Source organism: Pipistrellus kuhlii, unplaced genomic scaffold (genome assembly GCF_014108245.1).
Source record: "Pipistrellus kuhlii isolate mPipKuh1 unplaced genomic scaffold, mPipKuh1.p scaffold_m20_p_2, whole genome shotgun sequence".
In the NCBI taxonomy this organism is placed as follows: domain Eukaryota; kingdom Metazoa; phylum Chordata; class Mammalia; order Chiroptera; family Vespertilionidae; genus Pipistrellus; species Pipistrellus kuhlii.
Genome location: NW_023425515.1, coordinates 94,646,050 through 94,660,496, shown reverse-complemented (window position 1 = coordinate 94,660,496; position 14,447 = coordinate 94,646,050). Strand labels below are relative to the sequence as shown.

Here is a 14,447-nt window from a genome sequence, read left to right as displayed (position 1 = left end):
CAGATACTTGACATTGTGGCAAAAGCCCAGGCCAGGAACACAGGGCTGGTCCAGGGCCTGAGCTCTAGAGCAGACCAGGCCCTAGGGTATTTTTCCTCCTTACTTCCCTCTTAGAGCAGACTTGAGATTTTCAGTAAGTAGGTCTTTTGAACTAGCAGAAACAGCTTTCCTCAGGAACATAAGGTTCTAGCTTCAGTGCAGATATGATTCATTTCTATTAACTACCCTATTTCCCCGAAAATAAGACAGTCTTAATATTAATTTTTGCTCCCAAAGATGCGCTAGGTCTTATTTTCAGGGGATGTCTTATTTTTCCATGAAGAAGAATACAGTACACAATTATTGTTAAATGAAAATAAAGGAAATTTATTACCTGTATACGGTAGTACGGTAGTTGTCAACACAAACCAGACAAACTGAATCCTACAGTATCAAGAATTTACTCATTTATTCAATGACAATCATGTCATCATCTTCTGGAACATCATCATAACAATCCAATTCCTGAATTTCCTGGTGAATTTTTTGTGACTCCATTTCTTTCAGAATCAGTGGACCAAATCTCTCATGTTTAGCCTAGGGGGGCCTTATTTTGGGGGGATGCCTTCTATTTCACTCAGAAGGAAACCTATAAGTAGGTCTTATTTTATTTACGGGGAAACACGATAGTTATAAATCTAAAACTCAAAATCTCAAAATTAGACTTTCTAAATCAAAAAATTAAATCGGCAAGTTTATCTGAAGTTAAGAGATTGGAAGTGAAAACATTTTAAGTTATACATAACACTGAAATTGTTTTTTTTTTTTTTTTAATCTTTATTGTTCAGATTATTACAGTTGTTCCTCTTTTTTTCCCTCCACCCTGTTCCCACCCTGCCTGTCCTCATCCATAGGTGTACAATTTTTGTTCAGTCTCTTCCCACACCCCCAACTCCGCCTTCCCCCCAAGAATTGTCAGTCCACTCCCTTTCTGTGCCCCTGATTCTGTTATATTCACCAGTTTATTCCGTTCATCTTATTTTGTATTCACTTGATTTTTAGATTCACTTGTTCATAGATATGTATTTGTTGTCACTTTGTTGTTCATAATTTTTATCTTTACCTTTTTCTTCTTCTTCCTCATAAAGAATACCCTTTAGCATTCATATAATACTGGTTTGGTGGTGATGAACTCCTTTAGCTTTTTCTTATCTGTGAAGCTCTTTATCTGACCTTCAATTCTGAATGATAGCATTGCTGTGTAGAGTAATCGTGGTTGTAGGTTCTTGCTATTCATCACTTTGAATATTTCTTGCCACCACCTTCTGGCCTCATAGCTTCTGTTGAGAAATCAGCTGATAATCGTATGGGTGCTCCCTTGTAGGTAGCTAACTGTTTTTCTCTTGCTACTTTTAATATTCTCTCTTTGTCTTTAGACCTTGGCATTTTAATTATGATGTGTCTTGGTGTGGTCCTCTTTGACTCTTTGAGTTCTCTGCACTTCCTGGACTTGTAAGTCTGTTTCTTTCACCAGGTGGGGGAAGTTTCCTGTCATTATTTCTTCAAATAGGTTTCCAGTGTCTTGCTCTCTCTCTCTCTCTTCTTCTGGCACCCCCATAATTTGGATGTTGGTACGCTTGATGTTGTTCCAGAAGCTCCTTGCACTATCTTCATATTTTGGGATTCTTTTTTCTTTCTGCTTGGGTGTTCTTTTCTACTTTGTATTTCAAATCTTTGACTTGATTCTTGGGATCCTCTAGTCTACTGTTGGATCTCTCTATATTCTTTTTTCCAGTCAGCGTATGCTTAATTTTTAATTGGTCCTTTTTTATATCCTTGAGAGTCTCACTAAATTTCTCAGAGATTTCTAGAAGATGCTTGAGTAACCTTTTAACCATGTTTTTTTTTTTAACTCTATATCCAGTATTTTGCTTTCCTCCATTTCTTTCATTTGTGACTTGTTTCTTTGTCTTCACATTTTGGCTGCTTTCCTGAATTGATAAGAGTGGCTTTGTGTACTAGGTGTCCTATAGGGCCCAATGGTTCAGTCTCCCTAATTACCTGAGGTGGACACTCTTGGTGCACCCCTTTGTGGTCTCTGTGCCCAGTTTTGTTGTAGTTAAGCTTTGATTGCTGTTGGTATCACTGGGAGGAATTGACCTCCAGGCCAATTGGCTGTGAGGACCAGCTGTGTCTACAATGGGAGAACTTCTGTACAGAAGACACCCTTATGAGGCAGGACTTGCTTCAGTGGGGCTTTGGTGCTCACTGAGTCTGCCCCCTGAGTGTGTCGCTTAGGGATGTTGAGTTGTAATCTGGATGATCTCATCTGACCACTGGGTACATTGGCTTTTGGATCTCCAAGAAGATGCAAAGTCAGCCACTGCCTGAGGCCACCCAGCAGGAGCTACAGAGAGATCTGCGGATTCCTCCTCTTTGGGGTTTGGAGGTGTCCACTTAAGGCCCAGCTGTGAAGCAATGCTAGCTGCTGTGGAGCCTTGAGCCTTTTTTTTTTGGAAGCTCTGGGACTCTCTAACCCAGCTGCAGTTACTTTTAGGCAAAAAAAAAACAAAAAAACAAAAACAAAAAACAGGCCATTCATTTGTAAAAGCCAATGTGCACAGCTTGGGTGGGGTTGTAAATTGTGTGGGGTGGGGTCTCGGAATCACCAGGGTGGACAAATAGCAGTGGCTACCAGTCAGCCCTGCCCCAAAGAGGCCCCTAGGTCTCTGTGTCCCGGGGCACCATGCAGGAACAATGATCGCTGCAAGCACCTCTGAGAGAAAGCTGCCCTCAAGTTTTGGCTCCATGCCAGACAGTCCAGTTTGTCTCTGTATGAGTCCGGATCCCCAGAGTCTCACTGGGAACTAGAGTTCAGAGCAGTCAGGAGCTTATATCTCCCTCCTGATTGAAAAAGTCAGCAGTGTACCCAGTTTCCAGCCCTTTTGTGTGCACCTCCATACCTTGACACTTCTATACCTCCTCACCTCCTACAAGACTCAATGCACTTTTCTCTTTTCTTCTAGTTGTGGAATTTCCACTCAGCCAGCCTTCTCGTGGTTCTGGATGGTATTCGGTTTTTCTTTTAGTTGCATTTTGGATGTGGTTGTGCAAGGCAACAAGTTCAGATGTTTACCTATGCTGCTGTCTTGGTTGTCTTGAAATTGGTTTTTTGATGTTGCTGTTCACTGGAATTGAATTCTTTTTAGTCATTTGAGGATTTGGCATATGTAGCTATTTGAAATGTTATTGAAAAGACTAAGGAAATTTAAGTCTTAATCTTATTTCACTATATTTGGTTTGTTTATATTCTTTGCCAGTAGTTCTCAGCCTAGGTTGATTTGGCAACATCTGGAGACATTTTTGGTTGTTGCAACTGAGTGGGGAAGATGCCACTGACATTCAGTAAGTGGAGGTTAGGTGTTACTGCTGAATATCCTACAACACAGAAGACAGTGTACAGCCAAGACTGAGAAACTGCTAAAATGTCAGTAATGCTAAGACTGAGAAACTGCTCTGTACAGGACATTACATGCTCTAGGACAGTAGTCAGCAAACTGCGGCTTGCGAGCCACATGTGGCTCTTTGACCCCTTGAGTGTGGCTTGGCGTTAGAACCACTTCTTCAAAATAGACTCGCCCAAGCCGAAAACCGACTTCTGCACATGGGCCATGAAGTTTTAGTTGCACTGTATGTGCGTACCCATCCGTGGTATTTTGTGGAAGAGCCACACACAAGGGGCCAAAGAGCCTGAAGTGGCTCTCAAGCCCTGGTTTGCCGACCACTGCTCTAGGACAATGAGCAGAACTGTCTGGATTGTAATAAATGGCAGCATCTGGCATTAATCAGTCTTGAGTAAGAAGTAATGTGTTGAGTGCTCATTGTAGGGAGAGCCAAGTGTAACCTCTTCACTTTACTGACTTATTATTTTAGCTCCTACTGTCTCCATTCATATAAAGAATGAAAGCTGTATTAATATTTGAATTCAAACCATGTATTCCTTATTTCTACTGCTTATGCTAAAAGTTGTCTTTGCATAAAAGGAAGGTGAGAGTATATTTAGCAGAAATCCACTGTTTGTCTTAACCTTCCTGCAAGAGTGTAGCTTTCTTTACCTCTCATCAAATTTGAAGGAAATCATGTAATCCTGTCAGAAATTCAGTGTAAATTCTCGATTTCAGTAAGTGAATCACATTCTAAAGTAGACCCAGTGGCTTGAAATCTACATGATTTTAAAGAGTGTAAAGAGAATTCTATTCTAATGTAGAAGAGCAGGAGATGGTGGTGTTGGGAGAGAAGAGTTTGGATACTAGATAGTAGTAGTGTGCCATGGTGATAGTTTTAAAATGTAAACTAATTACCTGGTAGAGACCAACCTGGATTATATACATTATTCTAAAATGAAGAGGTGCTCACCTAGCCAGTGTGACTCAGTGGTTGAGTGTCGATCTATGAACCAGGAGGTCACAGTTCAAGTCTCAGGACACATCCTGGATTGTGGGTTTGATCTCCAGTACAGAGCTTGCAGGAGGCAGCCGATCAATGATTATTAATGTTTCTATCTCTCCTCCCTTCCTCTCTAAAATCAATAAAAATACATTTTTTAAATCTTATCTAATAAAGAGAGAATATGCTATTTGACCCTCATGCAGTCGCAAAGATTGCAGTGCCCACAGCCAGTAAAGAGGAATATGCTAATTGCTGACATGCCCTCAAAGACGGCGGTGCCTACAGCCACAAGACGGCAGTGCCCAGTCCCCTCAGCCCTGCTTGGGTGGTAGGTGAGTCCAGCTGCTCTGCATGCCTGCCTCCAGAGTCCCTCAGCCCCCGCAGCCACCCAGGGCCAGCCCGAGGTATAGGCAAGCCTCGGATGGCAGCTGCTCAGGGCCATCTGAGGCTCAGGTAACCAGGGCCGGCCCAGGCTTGTGACGTCGGCAGTGGCAGCAGCAAAGGTGTGATGGGGCATCACCTTCCCCTGATTGCGAGGTCGCCTCCCCCCCTGCGGGCTCCCAGACTGTGAGAAGAGCCAGGCCAGGCTTAGGGACCCCCATCTACTGCATGAATTTTCATGCACCAGACCTCTAGTAAAAAATAAAATCAAGAGGTACCAGAAAGAAAAGCAGATCTAAAATTTGGGCCTAGTATCAGAACCCAAGTTCAGACTTCTTTCTATCAGTACAGGGTTGTTTTTCTGATGAAAAGAACTCTGGATTTGGAATCAGGACCAATAGTAAATTGGAAGGGGTCTTAGAGGAATAATTGGAAGCTACATTGATATTCTCCCAGGACCAAACTGGAAATACAACTAAAATAGAGAAAAACCACCCTGATAACCAAGGATGGAAAGTGCAGATGCATAGAGACTGGTAGGAAGTGCAGAGGGCAAAAGGGATGAACATACAGATGGCCAAGAGACATGAAAAATGCTCAAAATTACTAATCATCAGAGAGATGCAGATCAAAATGACAATGAAGTATCACCTTACACCTGTAAGAATGGCTACCATCAGTGAATAACAAGTACTGGTGAGAATGTGGAGAAAAGGGAACCGTAGTACATGCTGGTGGGAATGCATGCTGATGTAGCCATTATGGAATACAGTATGGAGTTTCCTCAAAAAAATTAAATATGGCACTACCATTTTACCCAGTAATCCCACCTCTAGGAATATATCCTTAGAAATCTAAAACACCAATAACAAAGAATGTATCCACCCCTATGTTCATAGCAGCACAATTTACAATAGCTAAGATCTGGAAGAAGCCCCAAGTGTCCATCAGTAGATGAGTGGATAAAAAAGTGGTGGTACATTTTACACCATGGAATTCTATGCAGCAGTAAAAAAGAAGGGTCTCTTACTCGTTGAGACAGCATGAAAGGACCTGGAGAGTATTATGCTAAGCAAAATAAGCAAGTCAGAGAAAGGTAAGTATCACATGATCTCACTCATATGTGGAGTCTAATGAACAGAATAAACTGATGAACAAAATAGATCCAGAGACATAGAATCATGGAACAGAGTGTGGAATCTCAGAGGGAAGGTGGGTGGATGGGAAAAAATCAACCAAAGAACTTGTATGCATATATGCATAACCCAGGGACACAGGCAATAGGGTGGTAAAGGCCTGGGGCAAGGGACAAGGGTGGGCTAGAAGGGGTCAATGGGGGGGAAAAGGGAACATATGTAATATTTTCAACAATAAAGATTTGATTAAACATAAATAAAATAAAAAATGAGTACATTGGAAGGAATTCTAGTATATTTTCTTATACTTTGTGCTGCAAGAAAAATAGCAGTGTTCCTGGGGTGCCCCTGTGAAAGTTCCTTTTCTATAGAATTAAAATAAATTATAAAATTAATATTAAAAAAAATAAAGGGTTAAAAATCATATTGCATTAGTTGTAAAAAACAAACAAACAGATGCTAGAAGGGTAGGTGAATTTATTAAAAAGCAGGGACATGTAAAAGTGTTCAACTAGAGTCTAGTTACTAGACACTACGTTCTGCTTTTGCAGCCAGAATATCAACCCACTGAGAGGTTATCTGTGCCTGTAGCATGCTTCTTTCTCAGCTGCAGTGTTCCAGAAGCTGGCCTTTCTGAAGGTGTTCCATGTGCTAGCTCTTGGTGGTGAAGGGTTGAATTTTCTCTCTTAATAATGCTGCTTAATTGACAGTTGAAATTGTAACTATGCAGATGGAACGTATAGTTATTCTCAATATGTTGTTTAAATTAATAGGAGCTCCCAGCTGCAAGGTTGTTTTCACTGAATGTGTTGATAAGCTTTACTTATCAGAGAATATTCACTCGTGTGGTGGGAGCCTGCTCCTATTTGGAGGGGTTTGCAGTAGTCTCCTTTTTTCCACACTTTTGCTTTTGTGGTTTGTTACCTGTGGTCAACCATGATTTAAAAATAGTAAACATGGAAAATTTTAGAAAGAAACAATTTATAAGTTGTAAATTGTATGCCATTTTGAATAGTATGAGAAATCTCATTCTGTTCTAGTCCATTCTGAGTCATCCCTTTCTCCAGCATCTCTCCATTGTATATGCTTCCCTTTTTTAGCCATCTTGGTTATCACATTGACTGTCGATGTTGCTGTGCTTGTATTCAAGTAACCCTTATATTATTTAAAAATGGCCCCAAAGTGCAAGAGTAGTGAGACTGGCAATTCAGAAATGCCAAAGAGAAGCCATAAAGTGTACATGTACGTATGCATGTATGTATGTATGTATGTATAGGAAAAGACAGTATATAGGGTTTGGCACTATTTGCAGTTTCAGGCATCCACTGGGGGTCTTGGAATGTATTCCCTGCAAATAAGGAGGGACTACTATACTATCTTATTGAATCCAAACCTGTGTAACATAAAGACTTATTGGACTTATGCTTAATATTAATAGAATATTTCTTTGTGAGCTACAACCTGTTTAATGGCAGTAACCTTGTTTTGCCTCAGGTTTATCCATACTGTGCCTAATTTTGTTTAAGTGTTATGCCACAGGCGAGATGAACATTTTCAGACTTTTCACCGTACCATACATTTTCTAACATTCACAGGTATCTGCCCAACCCCTCTCTCTTGCCCAGTTTTCCTGAACACGGGGCTTAAGCCCCCGAATTTTTAAGCTGGTGTTAAAGGAAACTGGTTTGCACATGACTGTATCTTAGTCTGAACATCTTGCAAGTCTTAATTTCTTGCATACAAAAAGTGATGGGGCCTGCTGTCCACTGACAAGGCTGCTAATGACTGAGCGTTTTCAGCTGCTTTTATGGCTCTTCTAATGGGAAAGAATGTGGCTGTCAAGCTTCTAATCACTGGTCCTCAGTCACACACCCTTACCCCCAAACACCAGTGCTGGCCAAGAGAATACTGATACAGCAAATCATGCTAGGTACCTTGACTTCTTTCCTCCCAGAATCTAGAGTATTAGAATTTAGAGGCCGAAACTGGTTTGGCTCAGTGGTAGAGCATTGGTCTGTGGACTGAAAGGTTCCAGGTTCGATTCCGGTCAAGGGCATGTACATTGGTTGTGGGCACATCCCCGATAGGGCGTGTGCAAGAGGCAGCTGGTCGATGTTTCTCTCTCATCGATGTTTCTAGCTCTATCCCTCTCTCCTCCTCTCTGTAAAAAATCAATAAAATATATTTAAAAAAAAAAAAGAATTTAGAGCCAGTGACTAAATACCTGATTCATGACTGGCTGGCACCTAACTTCCCATAGCTAAGTGTCTTAAGTTCCTATACTGGTGTTTGTATTTGCAAACTGTCTTGCCATTTACTTCACAACTGAAGTTACATGTTTTCCTGAAAGTTGAACAATAGCTTTTGTGAAATAACTGTAAACTAACATTTTATAAAATGTGACAAGATAAGGTTAACTTCAGGACCTGTTAGCAGTGAGAGGGAGAGGTCATGATATTATACATAGATACTAATCAGTAGTTCTGGCTCCACACACTCAGGTGTGATGAAACTTATGCACTTGTTGCTTAATTTGAAGAAAGCAGCCTTAATGCAATTTGATGTTTGTGGAATAAAGTCGTTTTATATATATGTATATATACACACACACACACACACACATATATATATACATATACATATATATTATATATATATATAATATATATATATATTTTTTACGATCCTTTGTATTTCTGTGGCATCAGTTGTTATTTCACCTATTAATTTTTGTTTGTTTGGATCCTCTTTTTGTTTCTTGATGAGTCTGACTAGAAGTTCATCAATCTTATTTATTCTTTCAAAGAACCAGCTCTTGGTTTTATTGATTTTTTTGGATTTTGTTTGTTTTTGTTTCTATTTCATTTATATACACTCTGATTTTTGTTTTTTCTTTCCTTCAACTTACTTTAGAAGGCCTTTTCTTCTTGTACTCTAATTTTTTAAATTGTAGTGTTAGATAATTTATTACAATTTTTTTTTCCCCTTGATGTAGGCATGTAGTGCAGTGAACTTCCTTCTCAGGACTTCCACTGTGGCCCATAGATTTGGATTGTTGTGTGTGCTTTTTTTTTAATTTGTTTCCAGGATGTTTTTTATTTCTTCTTTGATCTCTTTGGTAACCCATTCATTATTTAATAGCATACTATTAGCCTCCATATATATATATCTCCAAATGTTTTTGAGCATTTTTATTGTATTGATGTCTAATTTCATGCCATTGTGGTCTGAGAAGAAGCTTCATATGATTTCAGTCTTGAAATTGTAGAGTCTTAGCTTGTGTCCTAACATGTGGTCTATCTTTGAAAATGCCCCATGTGCACTTGAGAAGAATTTATATTCTGTAACTTTGGCGTGGAATGTTCTGAAGATGTCAATTAGTTCCATCTGTTTTAGAATGTCATTTAGGATTGCTGTTCTTGTTGATTATTGTCTAGAATATTCAGCCAATAATGTCGGTGGGGTACTAAAGTCCCCTACTATGATTGTATTATTGCTGATCTCTCCCTTGATATCCTCCAGAAGTTTTTTTTATATATATTTGGATGCTCCTATATAGGGTGCATATGTGTTTATCAGAGTTACAGCCTCTTGTTTAATCGATCTTTTTAATATTATGAAGGGGCCTTCCCTATTTCTTTTTAGGGCCTTCACTTTGAGGTCTATTTTGTCAGATATAAGTATTGGGGGTTTTTTTCACTTTCATTTGCCTGAAATTTTCCCCCATACTTTCACTTTCAGTCAGTGTGAGTCCTTTGTTCTAAGGTGGTTCTCTTGTAAACAGCATATATATGGGTCATGATTTTTAATCTATTCAGCTACCCTTGTCTTTTGATTGGAGCATTTAATCTGTTTACATTTAAAGTTATTATTGATAGGTTCTTCTTTGTCACCATCTGTATTCTTTATGCCTGTGTCCCTTCTTCCCTTTCTATTTCTTCTTTTTACAACAGTCCCTTTAGCATTTCTTGCACTGCTGGTTTGGTGGCAATAAACTCCCTTACCCTTTTTTTGTCTGCTTAGCTCCTGAATTCCCCTTCAATTTCAAATGATAGCCTTGCTGGATAGAGTATTCTTGGATACAGTCCCTTGCTTTGCATCATTTTGTATTATTTCATGCCATTTCCTTCTGGCCTGATGAGTTTTGTTGAGAAATCAGTTGATAGTCTAATGTAGGGGTGTCGAACTCAATCAGAGAAGGGGCCAAAATCTAAAATCCAGCCTAAATCGCGGGCCGAATGGTTTACTGAACAGTCATAAACTGTCATTGTGATGGAAACGCAGCGGAGTGCAGTGATGACAGCGCGGTGCGGGCCACATTGCAAGGCCTGGCGGGACGGATTTGGCCCGCGGGCCTTGTGTTTGACACATGTGGTCTAATGGGAGATCCCTTGTAGGTACTTTCTGTCTCTCTTTCCAATTTTAAGTTTCATTCTTTGTCTTTTACTTTTGCCAACTTAATTATGATATGTCATGATATAGGTCTTTTTGCATTCATCTTAATTGGGTCTCTCTGTGCTTCTGAGACGTGTGTGACTTTTTCTTCCCCAAGTCTGGGAAGTTTTCTGTCAGTATTTCTTCCAACAGGTTTTTTATCTGTGCTCAGCTTCCTTACCTTCTGACACCCCTATTATGTGATGTTATGTCACAAAGCTCCCTTAAACTCTCCTGCTTTTTAATTTTTTTTCCAGTTGCTGCTCTGCTTGGGTGTGGTTTTTTTTTCTCTATCTTGTCTTCTAACTCACTGATTTAGCCCTCAGATTCTTCTAGCCTACTGTTGAAACCTCCAGGGTGTTCTTTATTGCAGCTATGTTGTTCTTCATTTTCTCTTGATTCTTACTCCTTATAATTCTCATTGATTTGCTTGTAATTCTCACTCAGATGTTTGAATACCCTTATAATCATTACTCTGAATTCTTTCTCTGACAAATTATTTGCATCCATTTCTTTATTTCCTTTTAGGTTGATTCCTCTTTTTTCTTTCATTTGGGGGTTGTTTCTTTGTCTCCTCAATTTTGCTTTTTCTTTGCATTTGTTTCTATGTATTAAATCAAACTACTATGCCACCCACATTTTTTTGGTTGGTCTCATATGGTAGATGTTTGTGGGACCCAGTAGTGCAGACTCTCAGGTCTCCTGGCCTGGGTATTCTCATGCTATAGAAAGGCCCTCTACTTAGGATATTTGTGTTCTCCTGTTGTAGTTGGGACTTGAATGTTATTGTCCCATTTGTGGATGGAGTCTCCTCTCAAAGTGTCTGATTATCTGGCTCACTCCCTACCATGTTGTGCAACTATTGTGGAGGAGCTATCTGAACTACACAAAATACAACTAAATGAGACACAACACAGAAGGAGCAGAATAAGAATGTACTCAAGACCTCTATAGCCCCAACAAAAGTGACCACCAGAGGAAAGAGAATTAGAAAAGAGAAAAGGGAGCAAGAATGATTTAAAAAAAAGAAAAAGAAAGATAAAATATGGGAGAAAATACAAAGAAACTAAAAAGCTCAAGCAAAAATCACCCAGAAAAAAAAGGAGATGGGGGTAGGATCTGTAGAAACAGAGCTTAAATAAGGTGAAAGAATTAGAGGAATGGCCATAGCCTCTTTGCTCACTGGATAGAGCATCAGCCTGCAGACTGAAGAGTCTCAGGATCGATTCCAGTCAAGGGCACGTACCTTGGATGCAGGTTTGATCCCTGCAAAGCTCAAAGTCCAGGATGTGGCAGGCTGTATTACCTAGGGCAGAGGTGTTTTGTTTTGGTTTTGTTTTGTTTTGCTTTGCTTTGCTTTGTGTTTTTTTTTTTTCATAATCTGCCCTGAGTGTTGAGAGCAGATAGCTCCTCCCAGAGAGAATGGCCATTTCTGTTTGGAAGTGTATGAACAGTCCAATGCAGGATTTTCTGTCCTCTGCTTTTCCAAGCATCTCTGCCCTGCTTCCCAACCCTGCCTGGCTTCAGGCACCTCAATTCTGTGCCTCCCTCCCTGCACCAATACCTTGGTTGTGCAGTTGCAAATGAAAACTGTGCTGCTCTGGGTTTAGAGATTAAAAAAAAAAAAAAAAAAAAAAAAGCAATAGAAACTGCAGCTCTCTCCCACACTGGCTCTGGTTTGCTGGGTATACACTCCACTGCAGGCCTGTTATCTTTCACAGCTGTTTGGATGATAATGGCACTTCAGGGTACACCGCCATGTCAGGAAGCACACCTAGTCAGGTTGCTGCCACTGGTGCATGGAGCCCTGCTTGTGCTCCTGGAACAATTCTTCCCGTAGTTTAGTTCCCTACTCTCTGGGCTTCCCTATTTTCTCAACCTTGCCCTTCCTACTGGTCTTAAATTCCTTCTGTTTTTCCTTGTTATAAGTCACCTCCTCAGCTGGACCACAGTTGAAAATTCCAGGTGAATATTCTCCAATTTAGTGATATTTTCAGCCTGGCCCTGAGTTGAGATTCTTGGCAGGCCTGCTTCTTCTGCAATTTTCTATTTGGGGATTTAAATGTGGATTCTGATTCTGTAGTCTGGGTGGAGTTTAATATTCTGCAATTGCTATTCTGACTCCTTGAAATTAGATGGATTTCTTCACTAGATTACGTATAGAAAATAGTAAAACTAGAATTGCTTAACAAAAGTATTATAGTATGGCATAAGAAAATAAGAAGTTGCCGGGACTGGTTTGGCTCAGTGGATAGGGCGTCGGCCTGCGGACTGAAAGGTCCCGGGTTTGATTCCGGTCAAGGGCACGTACCTTGGTTGCGGGCACATCCCCAGTGGGGGGTGTGCAAGAGGCAGCTGGTTAGTATCTCTCTCATCAACGTTTCTAATTCTCTGTCCCTCTCAATTCCTCTCTGTGTAAAATCAATAAAATATATTTTAAAAAAATAAGTAGAAAAAATACGATATACACTTTTACAAAGTTCATGAACCAACAAAACTTCATATGTTGTCAGATTAAATACATGTTGGTAAAATAAAGGAAATCAAAACAATTCTGCAAACTAAATTCATGATTAGTTGTTACTTCTGGGATTGGGGACAATGAGATTGGATTGGGGAGTCCACATAGAGAACTTAAACAATAGTGGTAATGTTTCAGTTCTTAAATTGATGTTGGGAGTGTAGAGGTTTATTATTAACTAGAGGCCCGGTGCACAAAATTTGTGTGGGGTGCGGGGGGATTGTCCCTCAGCCCAGCCTGTACCTTCTTCAATCTGGGACCCTTCCAAGGGATGTCCGACTCCCGTTTAGATCCGATCCCACTGGATCCGGTCTAAACGGGCAGTCAGACATTCCTTTCACAATCCAGGACTGCTGGCTCCCAACTGCTCATCTGCCTACCTTCCTGATTGCCTCTAACCACTTCTGCCTGCCAGCCTGATCACCCCTAACCACTCTCATGCCAGCCTGATTGATGTCCAACTGCTCCCCTGTCAGCCTGTTTGCCCCCAACTTCCCTCCTCTGCTGGCCTAGTTCACCCCTAACTGCCCTTTTCTGCAGGGTTGATCAACCCCAACTGCCCTCCCTTGCAGGCCTGGTCCCTTTTAACTGCCCTCCCTTGCAGGCCTGGTGCTTCCCAACTGCCCTCCCCTGCTTGCCTGATCACCCACAATTGCCCTCCCTTGCAGGTCTGGTCCCTCCCAACTGCTCTCCCCTGCTGGCCATCTTGTGGTGGCCATCTTGTGGTGGCCATCTTGTGTCCTCATGGGGGCAGGATCTTTGACCACATGGGGGCAGTCATATTGTGTGTTGGAGTGATGGTCAATCTGCATATTACTCTTTTATTAGATAGGATAGAGGTACATGGGTGGGGACCAGCTGGTTTGCCCTGAAGGGTGTCCCGGATCAGGGTAGGGGTTCCCTTGGGGCGTGGGGCATCCTGGGCAAGGGGCCTGTGCTGGTTTGAAGGCCAGCCATGCCCCCCAGCGACCCAAGCAGAAGCCCTGGTCTGGAATTTATTTACCTTCTACAATTGAAACTTTGTAGCCTGGAGTGGAGCCTAGCCTCCTGCTTGCTCTGTGGCTGCCGCCATTTCTGTTTGGATTTGTTTACTTTCTATAATTGAAACTTGATAGCCTGGAGTGGAGGCCTAGGCCAGCCAGGGCTACAGAAGTTTGGCTTCTTCTATTGCCAGGGGCAACCCTAGCCTCTCTCCTGCACCCTGTGTCTGCAGCCATCTTGGTTGGGATTAATTTGCATATTTGTTCTGTGGGCTGGTGGGCGTGGCTTGTGGGCATGGCAGAGTGATGGTTAGTTTGCATATTATTCTTATTTATTTATTTTTAATTTTTTAAAATAAATCTTTATTGTTCAGATTATTACAATTGTTTCTCTTCACTCCCCTTCCCCCAGTAGCTCCCTCCACCTGGTCCCCATCCACCCTCTGCCCTTACCTCCCCCCCTACTGTCCTCATCTATAGGTATATGATTTTTGTCTAGTCTCTTCCCATACCCCCCACACAGACACCCCTTTCTCCCTAAGAATTATCAATCCCCTCCCATTCTAT

General features: G+C 41.2%; 1 protein-coding gene across 1 annotated transcript in view; it reads left to right on the top strand.

Moving 5' to 3' along the window:
* GYG1 (glycogenin 1) overlaps positions 1-14,447 on the top strand; it is a 46,577-nt gene that overhangs the window by 5,159 nt on the left and 26,971 nt on the right.